A 23,527-nucleotide genomic window follows, 5' to 3' on the forward strand; every position below is an offset into this window, starting at 1 on the left:
AGATTGCATGTCTGGAGTGTCGCAGTGTACGGGTTTGGATGAACCATTGTACTGCTGCTGGTGACGCTGTTGCACTTCCCCCTTGAGCTCCGAAATTTCCTGCTTCAAGGACAAAATTATGCTATCCCTGGCCTCCCTCATGAAGCCAATCTCCCCCGCCAAGGCTTGGATAGTGTTAGCAAGGCTATCTAGCTTAGAGTCCTTATCCACGACGTACAGGTGTCAGTGACGGGCTTCACTCCTACGCCGTGCTTCCGCAGTGCCTGCACCAGTTCTGACCGGGCGAGGCTCGAAGGGGAGTCCAGGGACTTGTGTTCAGCGATGGCGATTAGTTCCTGGTACCCGATCAGGGCAAGATCATGGTTCTGGTCCAGGGACATTCTTAGTTTCAGCAAGGACGAAGGTAGAAGGATAAACCTGCTGCGGGGGGGGGGGGCTCCCGGAAAGCTGTTCCGAGGACCACCAATAAATATTATGGAATTGCCTTCCACCCAAGATTACCGCTATAGATTCTGTTTCTGAATGTTGGATACAATTTCGCGCTCACTACAAACAGCATATATTTGCCTGCACAAGTCGCTTCACCAGTATAAAAATCAATGACCATTTTCACTGTTAGGAGATCCCCCGATAGGCTATGCCTTTTGGAAATCCTTTAAATAATAAATATAAATTCAAGATTACTTGTCGGCGCTTGAGGACATGTTATAGCAGACTACGGTGGTCGTCTACCCCCGATTTCAGGACCGCTGCTAATGCCCTTGAAGATGGCCTCCGGAATGGCTGCCATTAGCCGGCTGAATTGATCGAATCGTTCGAAGGACTCAGCAAGTCGCAAGTCGAAAATTGGATGTCTAAACTTTCCTAGATAATTTGGATTGGGTGCGGACATAGTTGGGTTGGCTGCGCTCCATTGTTGTGTGCAGCATTGACTCCTTGTTCTTTTACCTTTATGCAGTGTGAATTTGAGTAATTTTGTTATTTTCGCCAAAACTCTAAGGAACGGAGGGTCTACCTTCCCCTCCTCATGGAATTTCTATAGCTTTGAACCTTCCAAGTTGGAATGCTGTTGGAGTGAGTATCCAACTGCTAGAGCTGTTAGCCAGTTAGTACCGTCGGTCAGTTTCGTGCAATGTTATTGCGCGAGCTGATTGTTTAGTAACTGGTTGTGTTAGTTGACATTATAGCGTTACTTGTAGTTTCTTGGTACTTTTTCTTTACGATACACGGAAGGTCTCTGTACCAAATTCTCAAATAATTGTTATTATTATTACACAGCTTCGCGTAATGGAGATACGGTAGATTAAAACAAAGTAAAAAAAAACATACCATATCCGGTCATAGGTGGCGAATTCAACTCAAGGGTAAAAGAAGCCAACCTCGAGTCAAGTCGGAAACCTTGCCACGTCGGGTGATATCTGCTCCATACAGAAATTTACAGAACAATAAATGTTTCCAAGATGTACAGATCAGGAGGCTAATCATTAGTAGTTTACTTACGAGTGCACGTCTGATAACCACTCCAAAAAGCCCATGCGCCATTTGCTGCACAATCTGCGTACCACTTCACTGAACTCTTAGTATACCCCAGATCACAATCGAGAAAGGCCTGCGACGGAAACACGTCTCCACTTGGATAGGTGATAGTTCCGTTAGCTACAGGAGATAATGCGGTACCACAGTGTGGACTTGGTGGTGAAACTGTATGGTAAAAATTCAAAGCAGAAGAAGGATCCAGTTATCTAGTTATTGAATCTGGTAAATTTGGTATACGAGTCTAAAATTATGGATAATTTCACGAACTGCTATGCAGTTCTGTGTTATATTCTGCATACACACGATCTACTCTTCGGGGACACACCTCATCATGCAGACGCGATGGTGCCTGGTCGAGGACTATGCTCGACATTAACCAACCGAGAGTTGATCAAAATTCTGCTAACTGATGCACATTGTCTATACTAGCAGTATGCATTGTTTCAAACGGAGAATCAGCCGGAATTGAGAAGTACAAGTAGTTTTATTATTATGGTACTTAAGAAAAAAAGTACCAAACAGAACAAAACAGAAGTGATATTTATTACTCAGTTTGGTACATGTAGAGAACTCTACCCAGACTTGTGATGATTTAAACTTGGATGGTGAGGTAATATTAAGTAAGAGTAAGAACAGACCATTAAGTTACTAGGTATGTCTAACAGTTCACCCAGGTAACTAGATTCTATACGTATTAACACACCTCTCTCCACTTAGATAATCACCAACGCTGTCTCCTATTCCACTATCGTTGTCTGATGATTGGTTTTATTTATTTCTTTTATTTATTTCACTCAACTCGTGATTCATGACCAATTGGCACGCAAAGTGCGAGAGAGGGGTGATAGCCAACCACGGCAAGAAAAGAAAAGAAAGTAATATAGAAAAAGAGAAGAAAGAAGGATAGACAAGAATCCAGCAATCAGATCCTATCGTACTACATTATGCAATCGGAGTGCATTTTTAAAGCTGGAAAGACATTTTGATGTCTTAACATGCTGAGGAAGTTGCAGCCAAAGGCTGTAGGACAAAAACAGAGGAGAGTTGGTAAATGCGGCTGAATTAGCACGGGGAAGTGAGAGACTATTAAGAGTGGACCGGGACAGAGAAAACCAATTGAATACGGAGAGATGAATGGGAATTTTACCACGGCGAATTCTGTGGTTCAAAACGCAAACCTGCTGTTTGCGATTATCTTGCAGTGGCTGAGTAGTGCTGATGCAATAGAGCTCAAGACTAGGAAATAAACGCTGCTTGTTAAACAATATTTTAAGAAGAGATTTATGTTGGATTTCAAGTTTGTTCACAAGATGTTGACTTAGACTATACCAAGACTGACATGCATACTGGAAAATAGGTAATAGATACGAGCGATAAAACATAGAACGGCATGTATTTGGCAAATGAGAACGATGAGGATATAGTATGCCGAGAACACTACTAGTTTTCTTGCAAACATAGTCTACATGAGGAGCCCATGTTAGACAGTCGTCAATAATTATACCAAGGTGCTTATGTTCATGGACAATTTCTATGGTCGATGAGCTGCCAGGACATGATAAAGACAAATAACAGAACTGATCACTAGCACCCCTACAGAAGAACATCACTTTGGTCTTACTAGTGTTCGGTCTCAGCTTCCAACTTGGCAATCAGGCCTCTATGCCAAACAGTGTCAAAGGATTTCGCGAGGTCAAAGAAGCACATGCCAGTATGTTCTTTCAAATGTCGGGACTGCATGATGTTTTGGATTAGGTGGACTAGGTGCAGAACTGTGGAGTCCCCTCGCTGGAAACCAGACTGCATGGTATGCAAGTATGGGGAGAAGTGTCGATATAGCTGATCGTACACAATGCGCTCAAACAGCTTTGAAATACAGCACAGTAGGGAGATTTTAATTTATTTATTTTTATTTTTTCTAAGGCCACAGCTTCCAATCATGACATGCAACGCAGCGGTGCAGCATCGCAGGCATGAATCGTGGACGTGGTGACGGGGTCTGATGTGCTCCACCGACCTAGGGTCTCGGCTTCACTTCACAGCAAACGCGTCGAAAGAAAACGGGGGCTAATAATTATCGGGAGATAGGGGGGGAAGAAGAAGAGAAGAAAGAGAAGAAAGAAAGAAAGAGAGAGAGAGAGAAATAGAGAAAGAGAGAGAGAGAGAGAGAGAGAGAGAGAGAGAGGAGAGAGAGAGAGAGAGAGAGAGCGAGAGAGAGAGAGCGAGAGAGAGCGAGAGAGAGAGAGAGAGAGAGAGAGAGGGAGAGAGAGAGAGAGAGAGAGAGAGAGAGAGAGAGAGATAGAGAGAGAGGGAGACAGAGAGAGAGAGCGAGAGAGAGAGAGAGAGAGAGAGCGAGCGAGAGAGGGAGGGCGAGAGAGAGAGAGAGAGAGAGAGAGAGAGAGAGAGCTGGGAGATAGAAGAGCACAGTGCTCTTGGGGATGGGGACTGCGAAGGATAGCAGGTTCTGGGATATGTGCATGAGAATCAGAATATTGGTGATGATGGCAGCAGGGTTATAAGGTAAGCAGCTGAACACTAATAAGAACAGGGAAAGCGTTGGCGAGCAGATTCAAAGTGCATCAGTAGCAGAGAGCCAGTCCTGAGCAAGAAGGTGACGGTACACCTTTTTCTTAAAGCTTTGCATGTGAGGCAGGGCGGGTGGGTGGTGGAACAGGTCTGGTGGCAGGGCATTCCATGTTGCAACAGTGCACGCAGGGAATCCTTGGAGACAGCTATTCCGGGTGTTGGCAGGCAGGCCAGTTGTCATCTGGTATGGATGGGAATCCTGCAGCTGGAGAGACTGACGGGTAGGTCTTGTCTCCGGGGCACGGTGAGTGGCTGGTTTAGGCAGCATCTGCTTCAGAGGGCTGGATGCATCTAGATAGCAGAGCTTGTAGGTATAGGCAAGTGCAGCTACCAGGCGACGGAGTGCCAGGCTAGGGAGCCAAGTACCTGCTCCGATGATGTGGGGGGCCCTTCGCTGGATCTGGTCCAGCTTCTTAAGATGGGACGAGGGTGAGCCCATCCACACTAAGGGGCAATACTCGAGTGTGGGTCGCACAAAGCCGTTGTAGATGCTTTGGCGGCTCTCGGCGTCCAGAATGGGAGACGCTCGCTTCAGGAAGCCAATCCGCTGGTTAGCATGGGAAGCTAGGGAGCGGAGGTGGAAGGAGTAGCTCAGGGTATCGTCAAAGGTGACTCCCAGGAGTTTCAGCCGACTCTCTTCACTGACCGGTGTGCCGTCAAATGTTGCTCGAGGGAGCTCCCAGGGCTGGCGATGGTGGCCTATAGACATAGCCTGCGTCTTGGAGGGCTCAAATTTGATCCTCCACTTATGTCCCCAACGGGAAAACGCATCAATGCCCTGCTGGAGGAGCTCGGAGCCACAGTCAATGTCAGCTCTTGATGGGAGGCAGTGGAAGAGAGTGGTGTCGTCAGCGTAGGCGGCTAGCTCCATACCTGGTGGAAGGTGGTCCTCGCCATCATTGGTGTAGAGGATGAACAGGGTGGGACCAAGGATACTGCCCTGCGGCACGCCAGCTTTGGTCGGGTACGGACTGGAAAGTTCACCTCCAACTGCAACCCTCAAGTGACGATCAGTCAGGTAATCCCTCAGCCAAGCGAGAAGTGGACCAGTTACACCATAGCATTGTGCCTTGTGCAAAACGCCTACATGAGAGACGCGGTCGAATGCGCCAGCCACATCAACTGCAATGACTCGAACTACACCACCTCTGGCTGCAACGCGACTCCATTGGTAGTTGAGTAGCGTGAGTATGTCCTGGGTGCCGAGTTGGCTGCGGAAGCCATACTGACTTTTCGATAAGATGTTGTGTGCCTCCAGGAACTGTCGGATTGAGTGGTTAATAATGGCCTCCATGACTTTCGACAGAATAGAGAGGAGGGAGATCGGGCGGTAGTTCTTAACATCAGACTTGGATTTTTTCTTGTGCACCGGCACAACCATTGCCGTCTTCCACATTGTAGGTTGCCGACCTTGGTGGAAGGCCTGCGAAAAGAGCCGCGACACTGGTGCAGCCAGCTCTTTGCTGCATTGCCGGAGTACACGCCCGGGGATGCCATCTGGACCCGTGGCTTTGGCGGGGTGGAGTTGCCTCAGCTTCCGCTCAACCGTGCTTGGCCGAAAGTGGACATTGCGGAGTTGGGCTTGAGATCGGGGGCGGACTGGAGGGAGGCTGTTGGCTTGCAAGTCGTTGTCACCAAGACTGCACTTTGCGGAGAAATACTGCCCGAATGCTTCGGCCTTTTTGCTGCAGGTGGTGTGCTCAGTTCCGTTCGACGCACGCAGAACAGGTATGTCTGCAGAGCGGTGTCTTTGCCCACCGGCTCGCTTGACGGTTGTCCACCATTGTCGGCTGGAAAGGGCACCTCTTATCTTTCGGCGGATACTGGTAGTGTGCGCTTGCTTGGCTCTGTGCAGACAGTTTGTTGCTTCACCTGTTGCCATAGAGTAGGCCAGCCGCAGGTGTGCATTGTTGGGCGGAGATCAGTGACGTCGCCAGGCACGTTGCTTCCTGTCAACAGCTTCCTGGCACTCAGGTGACCACCAGGCTGGGTCTCCCTGGCGTAGCTTCAGGGTTTTGGATGGAATGAATATCTGCATGCCCTCTTTGATCTTCTGTGTGAGTTTCACACAAGAGACGTCAATGCTGTTGTCATCAGTCAACACCCAGTTTGTGGACCGAAAGAAAGCCCGTATCCGAGGCCAGTCAGCATGCTGGTAGCGCCACACGGTTCGCTTACTGGGACGGTCACGAGAGGGGGCAACTTCAGAGTCAGTTACCACAACTGCGTGGTCAGATTTCCCTAGAGGTGGATGGAGAGTTGAGATGACGCTTCCAGGGAACTGACATTATGAGGTCGAGGATATTATTGCCACGTGTTGGCTCATGAACATGCTGATCAAGGCAATGGTGATAACACAGATCTTCAGCAGCTTCACCAGCAGGGGAAGTTCTACTGCTGCCTAGCCATTCCCGGTTGTGAACATTTAGGTCACCTGCAACGATGATATTCTGGCAGCATTGCCTAGCTTCATCTATGCCAGAGCTGATGCTGTTTAGGGCAGAGATGTCTCCATCAGCGGATGAACCTGAGCGATACACAGCACATACTCCAATGGATGGGCCAGCTTCTGTCTTGAGGCGAACCCACAGGATTGCATTTCCACCAGTATAAATACATTCTAGTTCTGTGAAAGCCAGGTCGGCCCGAATCCAGATAGCAACACCGCCCCCCTGGGCCGTACGGGACCTTCGAACTGGTGGGAAATATCCAGGGAATGTGAGGTCAGCAGGCGTGGCCTTGTCCTCCGTGACTTTTGTCTCCGTGACGATGACAATGTCTGGGTGGTGGGCATTGAGAGAAGCTTGGAACTCCACAAGCTTTGACAAGATACCGAAAGCATTTGTCAGCATGAGGCGGAGCATTCTAGGTGGTTGCCGTGCACGTGTTGGAGCCATCATTGTGAGGATTGGTTATCCTGCCGGGGTGGCTGCGCACCAGGCTGGGCAGGACGCTTCGCATCATGCGACAGCGAATCAGGTGACTGCTCGGCAGAAGAACGTTTGTGGCTGTGTGGCGTGGTTACAGGTGTGCCGGCAGCGGCAGCGGACAGGCCACGACTCGCGCTCAGGAAGTCAATTATCGTGGCGGCAATCCCAAGTTGCTGTTGCTCTTGATCATGCTGCTGTGCTTCCAGCTGGTTGGTGCTACTGTCGCTACTGCTGCTGCGGCGACTGCTGGTGCTGCTGCGGTGACTACTGGTGCAACTGCTGCTGCGGCGACTGCTGGTGCTGCTGAGGTGACTACTGGTGCTACTACGGCGACTGCTGGTGCTGCTGCTGGTGCTGTTGTTGTTCTTGTTGTAGCGGCTGCTCTTGCTGCTGCTGGTGCTGTTGGCTGCATTCGCATTTGTGGAGGTGTGGAATCTCCACGTCCTGCAGTAGAGTGGCCTTGGCCAGAAATTGGCGGACGTCACTGTCAGCTTGGAGGTGGCATCAACCGATATCCTGGCTGACACTTGCCCGTTTCCGGCTGTATGTAGGCTGCATTGGTGGGCTTTGACAGGCGTCCCTACGCTTTCTGACCTACGGTGTACAAACTCAGTGAGACTGTCCACTGTGCAGTCGTGGCTCAAGTTGCCCACAAAGAACACAGATCGCTTCTTTCTTGGCGGGCCCGCCGCAACTAATTTCCAACTGTCATCCTTGATGACGGCCATGATAGGGTGGCTCTTCTCGCAGTCTGATTGCACAGGCTCAGGATCGACAAAGCCGGGGTCGTCCGTACGGGTACGGGTTTCTTGCTGTGCAGAGCCAGAGGCCACGTCGATCTGCCCTGACTGTTGTCCAGCATCTGCATCGGCTGGGTCGAGCTGGTTTGCTGCTGCAGCTGGGTCAGGCTGGCCCTGCTGGGGAGGACGGTTACGAGGTTTCGTACGGGTACGAGATTTGTCGCCTTGGACTTGGTGCTGAGTAGATCGTGCAGGGGCCTTGTCGGGAACAACAATGGCGGATTTCTGCAGTGAACAAAATTCCTCACGTAGGGCTAGGAGCTGCGTGGAGAGATCGTCCACACGCTGATGGAGACGACCCTCACGATCCCTCGACTCGCTGATATGAGACGTCAGGGTCTGCAGCACGCTGAGCAGAGTCTGCTCTATGCCCGGGAGGGAGCAGAGCAGTTTCATCGCAGGCTCTCCTGCGAGCTCGCCCATGACGAAGAGGTTCTCCCTGATTTTGACTGCTTACACCCCTACACTACGCTACCCTACTACCCTATGCTACCCTACACTGCCACTAATACTACTGTCCTACTTCCAGACCGGCCTGTTGCCGGCTGGGCTGTCAAACACTACGGAGCTGAAAAAGTCACAACTGTCCACAGTCAGTGCATTCATGGAGATGGGTCTGTAGTTCGTTCCATCCGACCGGCAGCTTTTTTGCTATATTCCGCTGACGTTTGTACTGCGTTGCTTTGGACGGGGTAGGGTATTTTTTATAGATGCTGTAGAGGTCATGCTTTCTCTTAATGCCTGCCCTGAGCACTGGTGTCATCCATGGTGGATCCTGGCGTGAAGGGCGGCTTCGGTTTCTGGTTGTTGACTGGTGATCGCGGTGAGAAGAGCAGACTGAAAGAGACGATTTGAGGACAGACGAGAAGTTAGAAACGGCTGTATCAATATCAAGGCCGCATAAAAGGTCGCTCCAGTGAGTTGCGGCAATTTCAGCATTGACGCCTTCCCAGTGCGATTGAGTGAGCAAGTGATGGCTGAAGCGAGGCGGTGCAGTGTCAGATGTGGACTCTCAAGACTGTGCTATGTCTTTAGCTATGGAGAGCCTGCCGAGGACGATTAAGTGATCGGAGGCACCCAGGGGGCTCAGGGATTCAATGGATGTGAACCTCTCGGGAATGTTTGTGGCGACCAGGTCCAGGCAGCCAAGGGGCCCATTGGATGTAAGATGGGTGGGGATCGTAACAAGTTGAGACAGTGCTATGGAGCGAAAAAGGTTACACAAGGCAGAGCCTGCAGCAGATGTTGAGTCGGAGGCACACCAGCTCTAGCAATGGGCATTGAAATCACCAGTTACAATGGTAGATGATGAAGCAGGTAGCTTAATGAGAGCAGTCCGCAGAATGTCTACAAAAATATTGTAGGTCAGCAGCGTGAGGGTTAGGGGGTCTATACAAGCAGGTAAACGACAGTGGTTGGGATGAACCTATGGGAGAAGCTTCAACAGCAATTGCTTCAAAGTTCTGTTGGCAAAATGAGTGAATCTCTCTCACTTTGCTGAAGGCGTTAGTGAGCACCAGGATGGCAACACCCCCATAGCCTCTGAAGGGGTCAGGGTTAGAGGGAGTTTGCGGGCGGTCGCGGCGGAATACTGCAAAATTCGGCATGTGTAAGGTATGGTTGGTGGTGAGCCAAGTTTCGGTGATGCAGATAGTGTCAGGCTTCTTGGCATTACAAAGGATGGAGAGTTCACCGAGTTTGTTGTTTATTGAGCGTGCATTTATCACCGCAACAGACACGTGGGAAGAAGATTGAGTAGAATGGTTAGAGGAGCTAGAGGAGCTGGAGATAGTATAACGTTAGAAGGGCTGTGCAAAAACATTTAGTGTAGAGTCGAGGCTCGAGGAACGGATGTGGGCCCGGAAGGAGAGAGTACTGTCAAATAACACTCATAGCAGCTTGAGCTGAGGGCTCTCAAGCACCTGCATGCCATCAAATGTGAGCTGTGGGACAACATCCAGGGGTGGTCTGTGGCGGTCAAGGAGTATTGCCTGAGATCTTGATAGCTCGAACTTTATCTTCCCTTGGGCACCCCAAGGCGGTCAATAGATCATCATCAGCACACGGCTACATCCCTGAAGCCGTCGGGGCCTCACAGAGCAAGTATGAACAAGCGAGCGCCATAAACATCTATCGCGTGCAGCAGGGAGCTTGGACTGCACGTCAAGTGCAGTCCATGAGAAAACATTATCAAGCCATGACATACTGGGCCTACCTCCGCCACGACCTCCAGCAACACAACCCTGAAGAACAGTCAATGACACACAGCCGGAACGAACAATATGACCAAAACATTGCAATCTCCTTTTACGAACAGAAACAATAAGTGGGACTTGTTTGTGAATACTATTTATTTCCTCTCTAACAGACACATTCGTCCGGTCACGAGTGAACGGAATCCTGAGAAGGCGTCGATAGCTTCTCATTTCGAAAGCCTTGATCTTTTTGACAATTTCAGCAGTTAGGGTCCAAGACTGGCAAGCATAAAGGAATATGGATAAAACAATAGCATTGAGTAGACGTAATTTCGAGCCGATACTGATGTTTCTATCTCCAGATTGTTACTAGTCGTGCAACAGCAGCAGAGGCTGCTGCGAACCGACTCCTCACTTCTTTGATTGAACGCTGATCATCAGTAATCGTGCTGCCCAGATATTTGAACTCGTCAACCTGCTCGAGCTGCTTACCGTCGATGGCTATGCTTGCGGACAGACCTTTGCTGGTTCCCGTTACCAGCAGCTTACTTTTCTCAGTGCTGACTTTCTTGCCGTTCTTCTTCGCTGCCAGCCACCAGATCAATGTCATCTGCAAATCGCAGGTCTGTTGTAATGCGTCCACCAATGCTAATGGAACCCGCGAATCCCTCTAATGACCTAGATACCAGTTCTTGCAAGAAAATGTTGAATAGGGAGGGCGATAGAATGCAACCGTGCCTAACGGAATGGAACCAACTCCTAGCCGTTGTTTCTACTCTTACAGCATTCTCGGACTGCTGGTACATGCTGGTACAGGGACTCGATCAGTGTGATGCTAGTCGGGCTAAGCCCGCACTTGCGCATTATCTTCCACCGAGCTGCGTGCCAAACTCTGTAACAGTTTTACACCAACTTTCACCACTCACACCTTATCACCTTGTGTCACACCTACTCTCATATACATAACCAGTATATTGAGTAAGAAACGCTCTCTTCTTCCTTCGCTTAATGAAAAACTATTACATTGGTAGCAAGAGGATGGATCTCCATCCCCTGTGGTCGTTCGTGGGCCTAGTTTTTGCCTCGGCTATCAGCTCTATCGTCGTCAGCATCTGGATCGTCAACCGTCTCCGGAAGGAAGCTCTACCCTCTACTCAGTCGTCACCCCAGTGCGTTCCTGAGTGTCGTGCTTCAGCTTCCCAGCCTGCACCGCGTGATCACCCACACGTCAAGGAGCCGCCCGTGTTCACCGGAGATCCCACCAGGTTTCGGGAATGGGCATTTTCCGTCGAGTTGGCCTTGGCTTCGTGGCGCTCCGCGGACCCCCTTTGGACATTTCAAGTTTCGGGTAATGGGATTTGGTCTAACCAATGCGCCTGCCACATTCCAGACCTTGATGAATTCAATACTGCAGCCCTATTTACGTGATTTCGTGGTCGTATTCCTTGATGATATCCTTATCTTCAGTAAAACATGGAGCGAGCATTTGAGGCATGTCAGCACTGTTTTGGAAACCTTGAGAGCCAACGAGTTATACTGCAAACCCTCAAAGTGTGAATTTGAAATGTGAATTTGAAATGATGGCTTGAGACACCGTAAGAAGTGTATTTTGGTTCCTGCAATACCCTGTTCTTCGCTTTTATATTATTTATTTATATTTTTTATTGGGAACACAGCCCTACAAAGAGACATGTGGAGGCAAACACAAAACAAGACACAGGGGATGTACAGTGAGCAACTGGACCGACCAGGGGTCTCGGCGTTAGCGTTGCAACCTGGCATTGAAAAAGGGGGAGGGGGGTTGCATGGTCAAGTAGCAAAAGAATAATTTGGTGCAAGAAAGAGGCGCTAGTAGTGCACCAAACAATGTAAATACGTGAAATAACTAAACCAGAAGGGAAAAAGGAAAAAAGAAACCAATAATCATAACAAGCAAGTACTAGTAGAAAGGTAAATACTAAATGGGTCTCAATATCATCGGGAAAGGTACTTTGTGGACCACAGCTATCTCTTTCGGATTAGATCATTACATCCGTTGACCTTGAAGGTTTGGAGACGTCTTGCATGAGGTTCGTGAAGCAGGAGGTCCGCAGGCAGGTTGTTCCAGTGTGTGATGGCGGAGAAGGGGAAGGATTGCAGGAGGTAGTCAGGCGTTCACTTCAGCTGGAAATCATGGTGCGTCTAACGTCTTTGACGTGTGCACATTCTAGCTACGGGAAGGGGCTTGGTTGGTGGAAGCATTGCCTTTACCTGGGGAGGCCCTGGAATGTAGTGCAGCTTGTACAAGTATGATAGGGCTGCCACCATCGGCGAAGCTGAAGACTTTAGAGGATGGTTCCAGGTCCCAGGAAATACAGGGCACGTTGCTGAACTTTGTCCAGCTGGGCCATATTAGTTGCGGCTGCGCTCGAACAGACCAGTGGGGCATATTCAAGTAGGGGTCACACGAATCCATTGTAGACTGCCACTCGACCATTGTCGTCCAGGATGGGTGCTGCCTTTCGTAGGAAACCCAGCCTTTCGGAGGCGCGCAGTGCCACACTGAGAGTGTGCGCTCTGTAGGAGAGTAGGGTCCAGCATGACTCCCAGCAGCTTCAGGGCATCTGTCTCCTGGAGTGCTTCACTTCCAAAGGTGACTGGTTGAGTGCAGGGGGGGGGGGGGCTACCTTGTTTTTCCGAAGTTACTCCCGTTTGGATTTGCGAAATAAATCAACCAATATCATAAAATCACTAGGAGCTAGCTCGAAACTAGTGCCCATTTGAAACCCGGAAAATGGACGTAGTTACCGTAGAAAAACGCTCCTCGCGCTACGTTGTGAGATGCACTTTCGTACAGTATGGGAGACAGTGCATGGGGTCAGTGCGTATAGGCAAGCAGATCTTGCAACTATGGGATGGGCGTTTGCAGCGGACTTTACGGTATAGTATTTGTTCTTGGCTTGGAGCCTCTTGGTGGCCCGTACTCAATTGCCCTTGCAAGGACTCTGCGTACGACATGTTGGTCCGCGAGTTGCGTACGACATTCCTCGCCTCTGAAACTGCTGTACCTGGGCAGTCTATTGCCAGATGGCGAGAGACACTGCGGCGCCAGCAAGTGTAAATTTTACATTTGTGCCATACTCTTACAGTACGGGAACCTTCTGGCAAGCTAGAAGGCACAGCCTTCTTCAGAAAAACTTTGACATACCTGGTCCCCTTGTCAACTCCAAATCCCTCATGGCTAACAATCGTACGTGAACAATCTAGTTCAAAACTAAAAATGGCCCTAGAGTACTGACTGTTCAAAACCTGGTTTAGTTGGTGGACTCAATCGCATAACTTGTGCCCCCAATTTCCATGTTAAGTACAAACAACAGTGTTACAATTATTACATAACCATTTGATAAAGAGGAAATGCTTTTTAATTTCTCAGGTTTTACCTGCATCAAGTCTGGTGTTTATACACATGACAACATCAGCGGCTGGGCATGGTGTCACTTTAGGATAGCAGGTAACACCTCCGCTTCCGTCCGACACCCAAACAGAAACCGATCTTTTCAGATTGGTGGTGATATAAGCGATATAGGACTGAGAACATGTTCCAGCGATATCAGACATTGTCACCAATGTAGTATGAACAGCAGTACACCTAGCTTCTGCAGCTGATGAAGCAGTTCCAATCCAGTTACCGTCGCTTACAAAATAACGCCCTCCGTCGTTGCAATTATAGTGAGCTAAGAAGAATAAACCGAGGAGAGAAACAGCATAGACGAAATACTGCATAAAGCTTTAAACAGCGATTGAAATCTTAAATGGTATTGTTTGCTATGATGAATTATTTTTACATGCCACAGGAAATCTGAGGAAAAAAGAACAAAGAAAAAGGACCAGATTGGGTACGTAGACGCTAGATAAGCCGTGCAGGTGAGGTACGGTACACTTTATTTTCGATCCATGGACAAGAGAGTAATTTAACAAAGGGTTAAAAGAGCATGTCTGAGAAAGCCAGAACAGCTGGGCTGGACCATTTTTACCAATTTCGCTGAACAATTGCAATAAGGTCTCCTTTGCGGTCTGCAACAACCATGCAAAATAGCCCGTAGCACAACTTATGGGCACCTTGGAACTGGGGACCACCTCGAAATGGGTCCAAGATACGACTGAATTTTGGGACCATAAACGAGCCCTGGTATAACGTGCAAAATGGATCTAAGAACAAACCACAAAGAGGCCAAAATTATCTCACCTGAATTATGTTCACATCACCACCACATAGCCCCCTGGCCAAATACGGGGAACCAATGGCCATTTTGTTCAATTATCACCATATTTCCTTACTAAAATGGCCCAATGTCAAGGGCCATAGCGGGAACCATTTACAGCGTCCATGTGCACTATCTCCACTATCACCTAGGACATGTCTCGAAAAACAAATGTTCCACATTCCTTGGAAATAAACAAATTAGAATATTTTCCCTTCTCTACATTGCAACTCCGCCAATTTCCAACTAGACGAAGGAAAGCGACTCCTGAATCTCCAAAATCAGGCACCGTTCCAGACGCCATGCACTGCAGCACTGTCATCTCTACCGGGTCTGACAAGAAATTTGCACTGTCAACCCTTATCACTCCAAACAACAAGCATGTCCTTCCCTGAGCGACTCGAATGTCACTAGCAGTATTAAAAGCTCTGTAGAAATGCAAAAATACTGAACAAATCTCGATTTTTGTGATCGAAACACGATATGTTTGCCTCCTGAAACTGGCCATGCGACGCGTGACATAGCAGATCGACGCGATTGGATCGACGCGATCGACAACCAAGATCATAATCAAAATCTGCACTACTTTGAAGTATCATGTTGATCAGCAACTATGCTATGATGTTTGCTGGTGACATGAACCATGAAGAGGCATGATGCACAGGATTTCACCGTATGTATGGGACTAGCTGTAACCCGATTTACAGACAGCTCATTTGACTGTTCGATCGCGTAATCGCCACAAAATTGAGATTGGCCTGCTGGGTACAGAAAAACATACATTCACGGCTATTTCGTGTATCTGTTCAGTTGGAGTGTGTTTCTTGCATTGTTTGAGGATGCCAACAGTATTTTTTTGTTGCGGGCATGAATGACATCTGTTGCCGGAGCGATATAGCTCGACACAGAGAATTCAAAAGAAGGGGTTGGTGCGACTTGGGGGATACTTGCGGAATTGTCTGTTGCCCCCTAATTGGGAGCTCGCGGTTTTCCTGCCTACTTGAATTATCACTTGACTAGCTCACAACTGCCATCCAGTGCACACGAGAAGTCCATCGAACCGTCCAATTGGCAAACCTGCAAGAAAGCACCACTCCCTGCACAATACTCAGTGTTTCGGGGGATTCACCTCTCGTCAGTAGGGCTTGATTAGGCTGAGGAAGATTGTGCCTGACGAGCAACACTTATATTGTGCCCTCCAAGCACAACCATCACCTGGGATACAAACTTACAGAAACGCTCCGTTTCCAGCGAGACAAAAACGTCGTTATCACCAGATAGCAACGTGAGACAGTGTCGCTCTTGGAGGTGCTGAACAAGTGCTGAGGACCGTTGGCCATTCACAACGTTGTTGCCTCCAAACTATCTAATTCGCACGCCTGGGGACAACAATGTGAAGAAGAGTTTGGTGCGACTTCGGCGATACTTGCCAAATTGTATTTTGCTCTCTACGTGTCGGCTCCTGAGTTTCCTGCTGACTTGGCTGACTCACGACTCCTCACGAGAAGTTCATCGAACTGTCTACTGGGCAAACCTGATAGAAATCACCACTCACTCCCCAATACACAGTGTATCGGGGAATTCACCCCTCATCAGTTGAGCTTGAGTAGGCTGAGGGAGATTGTGCCTGAAGAGCACCACGTTTATAGTGCTCTTCAAGCACAAACATCACCAGAGATACAAACTTATAGATGTAGCAAGAACCCACCAGCCATCGTACCCCCTGCTAGAAGGTACAGCGTGATGACACAGCCCGTTGGGGCGGGGGAGCAGTGTAGCAAGAAGGACCCGTGAGTGTCTTGTCCCTGGTAGCCGCATCGGTAGGGCACTGTCCCGGAAAGACAGAGGTGCTGGGTTTGAACCCCGCTCCTGGATCCTTCTTTTGCAACATAGAGACGCTCCGTTTCCAGCAGCGTGAGTCAGTGTTGATCATGGAGGTGCTGAACAAGCCTTGTTGCCTCCAAACGATATATCTTGCAAGCTCGCGCTGGGGACAACAATGTGAAGAAGAGGTTGTTGCGACTTTGGCGATACTGGGGGAATAGCGTCTCCAATCCCACCGGATCTATATTCCTGCAGCCAGATAATATGATGGCCTCAACACGGTTTTGGTATTTTGGGCATAGTCATCCGAGCCCTATAAATCGTTTTTCATTACGAGGTGCATTTCAAATTAACTTCCTTGCTAAAGACGATGGAGTCGCGCTGAGACCAAACGCTGCTCGGTCAACCAGCCCTGCATTGTCATTCGCAGATTAAACTGCAGATCTTTTGGAGACAAATAGGTGCTCGACACCAAAGCTACAGCAAGCAGACTTACACTAGCTCCTCACCGAACCTGAGGAAAATTCATACCTCGCTGCATGCTGCGAACTCCGGCAACTACGGTATGTATGCCAGAGTGGTGTTTCTGATCAGCCTTTTTCATCGAGAATTTGATTCTGATCTTGATTATCGATCAACTCGATCAAATCCGTCCACCTGCTAAGTCACGCGGTGGTGTGGTCGGTGCATGGTCAGCTTCAGGACGCAACAACATCGTACTTTGATCACGCAAATCGAGTTTTGTTCAATGTTTTTTGCACTTCTGCAGAGCTTTGCTGCTAGGTGCTAGAGTCGCTCCGGGAGGGAAATGCTGGTTGTTTTCAGTGACAAGGGTTTTCAATTTAAATTTCTGCTCAGACCCTTTAGAAGTAACCGCACTGTGGTGTTTTGGCGTGCTGACATCCGGAGTGTTGCCTGGTGTTGGGGCTCAAGGTGTCGCCTTCCGTCAGCGGGAAGGAAATTGGCAATGTTGCAATGTGGTTAAGTGGAAATATTCAAATTTGTTCATTTCCAGTCAGCGTAGAACACTTTTTAACCCTTTGTGGGTCTTACTCAATGTATGTGAGGGGTGGTCACGCAAACACGCGTACAAACAACGAGCCATAACTCAAGTTCCGCGAGTTGTAGGTATGGGTAAACTATATATTTTCAAAATCTGTATGCCTGGACGCGTCCAGAAAACACAAATATGACTATGTCCAGGCAAGGATATGACCCGTGGTAGCCCTTCAAGTTGAGAGAAAATACAATTGCGAACAAAAAAGCACAAAAATCACAGCACGAAGTGCATACCAAGTTCGTGATGGAGCTGAAGTCCTATGATAAACAATCAGGTAAGCGCTACGTCTTGGTGAAGAATATATGCTCCTTATCCCGTCCTTGAACTCCAATACCTCGCCATCGGCGATGCTCCAGCAGCAACAGTTCCACAATATCACAATTTTGGTTCGTTCACATCAGCGCGGCTCGCGTCAGATTCACTCTCGCTCAGATGAGTACTCAGGCGCGATGTCACGCGTGCCGTGATTCTCACCGCCAGGCGAATCAGCTGATCGCACCTGACAAGTCCTTGTGAGAGTTGCTGTTGCTGTGCTTCCTCGCTGGTTGGTAAATTTGATTCCTTCATTCGGGGACGATTTATTTGAGCAAGGAGGACTCAACGGAGCTCTCTTTCTCACGACATTACACTGGAAATCCTCCAGAGACATCCAGCCTAGACTGGTGCCGTCAGTGTCCCCAGAAAGCTTTTCTGACACGGCTTCAAGAGATGCACTCCCATTCTCGAAATGCGCGCATGGCGGATGGTCGTCTTTTCCAATTTCACCAGACTTCAGTCGATCGATACTGCAAAAATTTGTATGGTAAGTATGGTTGTTTTTTACACCGTTGGAAAGCCTGGGACCTCAGCTACGAGTGGAGCACCATTTTAGTTGTCTCCTAGCAACAAAACTCACAGAAAATGCGATTTTACTGTAAGGGTCACATACGACCCTTACGCTTATGTGAGACCCATAAAGGGTTAAGCGACATGTCCTGGGTGGCAGTGGAGATAGTCCGCTGGCCTGCAGTTCATGGTTAAGGAAAATAGACGCCTGAAATGTTTCCCACTATGGTCCTTGGTAATTGGCAATTCTAGAGATGAAATTAATTTTAGTGATATCTGGGGAAGATGGCCATCGCTTTCCTGAATGTAGCCATGGCTCTATGTGGTGGTGAAGTGAAGACTAACCAGGTGATTTAATGATAACATGGTGGTGGTTTGTTCTTAGTTCCATTCTGGACGCTGTACCAATCTCAATATTCAGTTGTACTTTCGGCCCATTTCGAGGTGGTCCCGAGTTGCAAGGTGTCCGTAAGTTGTGCAACGAGCGAGTTTGCATTGTTGTCGTAGACTCCAAAGAAAACCTTCTTCCACAATTTGACCAAAATCGGAGAGATGGCCCAGGTCAGCTTTTCTTGTTATCTCAGACATGCTGCCGTTAAAATTTGATCGAGAAAGATTGAGGAGGACCAGTAAAATTTACAGAGACAAGGCGAAAGAGAGAAAGAGGAAACCGAGAGATAGAGAGAGACACGGAGAGAGATAGAGAGGGAGAAAGAAAGAAAGACACAGAGGGAAAAGAGGCGGGAAGAGAGAGAAGGAGGTATTCCTAAATGCATTTTCTCCAACTCATATTTAAACCTTTTTAAGTTTCTTTTGTAGCATCTCTCCCAGTTCTTGTGTGTAAGTTCTCACCTCTTTTCTGCACCATTGCCTTATGCTCTTTTATGTGCACCATTGCCTTCAGGAGCGCTATATTTTGTCCTCGCATCCTTTTTGGACATTTGCCTCCAGAAATGCTTTATCTGAAGTGGTCAAGGAAATCTCGCATAACAACTGCACTATCATAATCCGACATCATCATTATTCACTTTTCTCGTATCTTTCTCATAAATATTCATATCGCAGATTTCTCGTTTTGGTAGGAAGTGGAGAATCCTCCCTCTGGTGAAAAGGCAGTATTGCCTGTGCCCTGAGCGAATTGAAATAAAAGAATACAACAACAACAACAATTCCCTTACCGACATATTGCTGTGCAGTCACGGACATTACTGCTGCGCTGAGGGCCAATAAGACTAGATACCACGATTTCATCTTCTATCCTATGCAATAGGAGTTTCCTTCCCAGAACTGCGACAAACGCACGGCACCCTGTGAACATGCACAGACACAGACATAGGTAGCGACGTTTTCATTTTAATTTGCAGAACCAAACCGGCGGTGTCGCCAATGATAGCAGGGTGTAGTACAAAGGAAAGAACACTCAGTCAGTGAATACCTGAAGAACAAAACACAGGGAATGTGGTAGACAGTACACGACTGGGACTGTGGAGTACTCCAACCAATCAAAGGTGCTTGTAGTTTTCAGTTGTGGGTGCTACTGCTAGCAAGGCAAAACGGCAGGCGGGCATGTTTCAACTGGCGGTGGTGGGTAATTCTACACTAGTCGGATCGCAGGGTACTCCAAAAAAATGGACCCGTGAGCGGTTGGACGGTCAGGGCCGGCTTTGGAGGCAGATTTAGGAATCCAAAGGCCCAAGCTGCGTTTCGCGCGCGATTTGTGAGTACTGGGCTGGCAGTGCAGTGGTTGCCCGAACATTTCAGTAACGTCAGATCATAACAATGTCCTTTTGCTTGGGTAGCCTTTCAATGTCAAAAAGCTTCAGGCGAGCAAGCAGGGGTTGGGCGCTTGTGCGAGGTGACAGGCCGAACACGGCGCGTGCTGCATGGTTTTGTTGGACATGGAGGCGGGACCACTGGTCCTTGTCGGAGGCAACCAGAGAACGCCACGAAACCGTAGAGCAAAGCTGGAAGCACAACGGATTTCGGGAAGTATTCTCTGAACCTTCTTGCGAGGCAACGGCGGGCTCACCACAGTCATGGCGCCGTCTCCGAGACATTCCTTCCAGCAATGGTAAGGTGTGTTTCAAATCGCACGTGCTCGTCTTTCGTGCTGCCCTGACTTCGCATGGGGGACTACTGCTAGAGTGAGTTTCTACTGAATTTGACAGTAATGTCTTGGCCGGAGGTTCGCAAGAAAAGTCTTTTGCTTGTGTTCAGGATAATAATTATTCCCTTCTGGATGTGGTAAGCAACTCGGTTGTAGACTTTGTGAGAACTCGCGTTACTTCCTGACACTCAGGGTGGCTGAACTTGAGAGCAATACCATCAGCAAGCTGGACTGAGAGACGGGCTGGCAATTGTTGGCACATGCCTGGTGTAGGAACCCTGTGGGACGCCACATGAGCACGTACCACAGACAGCAGGTGATCCAGGGAGTTGCACTTGTTTGGTGCGTCTTTTGAGGGAGTTTGCAAATTAGTGGAGAGCAGTGCCGGGAAGAACCACTACGAACAGATCCCGTGGAAGAAGTTCATGATTGACTTTGCCAAAACCTTAGACATGTGCAGCAAACCATTTCATATCCACCCGTTTTGACCACAATAAAGCCTTTGTGAAATGACTGTCAGCATATTCTGTTTATCGCAATTCTAAAACCATGTCAATCTTTACCAGGAAAATTGAAATTATTATTATTTCCATTTTCCTTGTTTCCGTTGAACACACCAATCCAGCTTGGCAATTCTTCGCATAAGCCAAATGAACAAAAGAAAAGAGGAGCGAGTGAAGCCAATGAGGAAAACAAACACATGCAACTGCAGAATAGGAAAAAATATTAATAATAATAAGACAATCCTAAAAGCACACGAAATATCAACCATTTACTTCAATGAAATGGAAAACTAATTAATGGAGCATCAATGCAATACAATAGAGAGTTTAAGAAGCACTTTATTTCCGACATGACGCGAGTGTTCAGCTCGCGTTATTTGGGTCGCGCGACGTATAACAACATGGGTGACCTGCAGGTCATGTCGAAATTTGGAGTTTTCCTTCAAATCTGACGTAAATAGCGCGTCAGGTCGGAACCTCACTCCGCCTGTTTAAGATCCGTGCCGCCCTTTATTCACTACGACATAAATAGCTCATTATCCACATGTCCTTTGCGTCTCTGTGTTTTTCACTGTTTTATTTGACATTATATTTCTTTACGGAGTTGTTTTACTGTTCATTTTGCTACTCTTTCTTTTTCCCTCCCCTTACTTTTATTTATCGCCGTGGTTGGCAAACACCCACTCTCTTAACATTGGCCGGTGTTTCCACCGAGTCTTGAGATGCTGTTATAAATATAATATATAAATAATGTGCACCTTAATTTGATTCATTCCACCCGATCTTGGTGACAGGCGACGACGTGAGACATCTCCAATAGACTTTCCAAACACAATTGTTTGAATTCTTCACAAATTCGAACTTAGAAGTTGCCACTTCGGCAGTAATAGTCATGAAGTTGATTGTTCCAACTAGGAACACACGCTTCTTGCCGAACTTGCCACTTGACAGACTCACGACTGCCATCCGGAGTACACGAGGAGCACGTCGCACCTTCCACTCGGCAAACCTGCAAGAAAGCACCACTCCTTGCTCAATGCACAGTGTTTCAGGGAATTCACCCCTCATCAGTTGAGCTTGAGTAGGCTGAGGAAGATTGTGCCTGAAAAGCACCGCTTATATACTGCTCTCCAGGCCAAACCATCACCAGGGATACAAACGTGCAGAGACGCTTTTTTTCCAGCGCGACAAACAACTCGTGAAGCTCCAGGTAGCAGCGTGAGTCAGAGTCGCTCGGTAGTCGTGAGTCACTCAAGTGGCAAGTTCGGCAAGAAGCGTGTGTTCCTAGTTGGAACAATCAACTTCTTCACAAATTATCGAATTATTGATTTGCGCATGCGCACTGTGTCCATGATGTCGTAATTGATATGGCATGAGTCGGCAGTGGTATTTCTAACAAGCACAGAAAATATGAACAAAATCCACAAGGATTTACCGTGAAAAGACCGATTTCTACGTTTTCCCCAAAAAGTTGCAATTGTGCGAATCAAAGATATGTTACATTCGGTCTTTGCAAGCTCATAGCAGCCATATCGATAAAGCAATCTTACTCAAATTTTTAGACATGATGTCTGGAATCTATACGAGCAATTTAACTTGGACGAAATCAGAGTTAGTTGAAAATTTCACATAATTTTGACCCCTGAAGGTAGATCGCCACCTTAAGTTGAGGTGGCAGACTACCCAAAAGTCCGCAGAAAAATCGAATTTGTAAATTCATATTGAGTGCTTCATCAGGTGAAAAAGATATGAGTAGCTGCAAATTCTCTGAAGATTTTGTCCCGATCTGACCAGCCGTTCAAGAGTTATGACCGAAAATGTGCCCTTGCAAGGAAAGTTTTTTTGTTGCACGCTGTCATTTGCTGGCACGCGAAAGTGTGCAAAGTTTTGCTCCAAGTCCAAAAAATTCCGTTAAATTAAAAAACCACGTATTGGGCTGCACGGCTTTTGCCAGCACCCTCGTGATGTTGCAGATATGTGGCTTGATTATTGTAGTTGACGTTGATTTAGTGACTTTGGCAAGTTTGAGTTGTGTCAAGAAGTCAGGTAGGATTCAGTACTAGGCAGTAGTAGAACGTGAGTGGTAGTGTAGCGGGACTGGAGGCAAAACAACAGCTCGAAACTAACTTTAGTAACAATTATCTCTCTCTCTCTCTAGAACGGCAAAACAGCCTCTAGCAGTAAAACTCTGAACTCATCGTGACAGATAAAATAAACGCAATTTATGGAAAATAATCACAAACAGCAACGTACTGTCATGCGATCGTTGTATCGTAGAACTAACGTCGCAATGAACAATACGCTGAGCGTATACGCAAAAACATGCCCCAAACGATGATAGCATCCGACGGTACGGTCGCCACGTCCCCCAAGAGCATAGCTGATGTTCTGAACACTCAGTTCACCTCATTTGGGCTACCTGATGATCCTTCGTGGCGCATTCCCCCTTTGTCCCAGTCGCCTTTCATATCTGTTCCGTTCCGTACAATCACTGTCACTACGTTCCAAGTTCGGAAATATCTGAAGCGCCTGAAATGTGGAAAGGCTCCCGGCTCAGATGGGATCCCGAATGAAGTGCTGCAGTCTCTTGCACCATCAATAGCCTATCCTCTCGCCATTATTTTTAATATGTCATTTCGAACTGGTACATTCCCACAGGATTGGAAATCCGCCATCGTGACACCGCTTTACAAGAATAAAGGCTCCCGTGCTTGCCCGGCAAACTACCGCCCCATCTCTCTGCTGCGCACAGTTTCCAAACTTTGTGAGCGTATTGTATTCGATTCCCTCTACCTGCACACCAGCTCAGTCGGGATTCTGCCGTGGTGACTCAACTCAATACCAGGTGACTCGACTTGTCCAAGACATAGCGACAAAGAGGAACTGTGGGGAGCACGTGGGAATGGTGTTTTTCGACTTG

Source organism: Sycon ciliatum, chromosome 6 (assembly GCF_964019385.1).
Source record: "Sycon ciliatum chromosome 6, ocSycCili1.1, whole genome shotgun sequence".
Taxonomy (NCBI): Eukaryota; Metazoa; Porifera; class Calcarea; order Leucosolenida; family Sycettidae; genus Sycon; species Sycon ciliatum.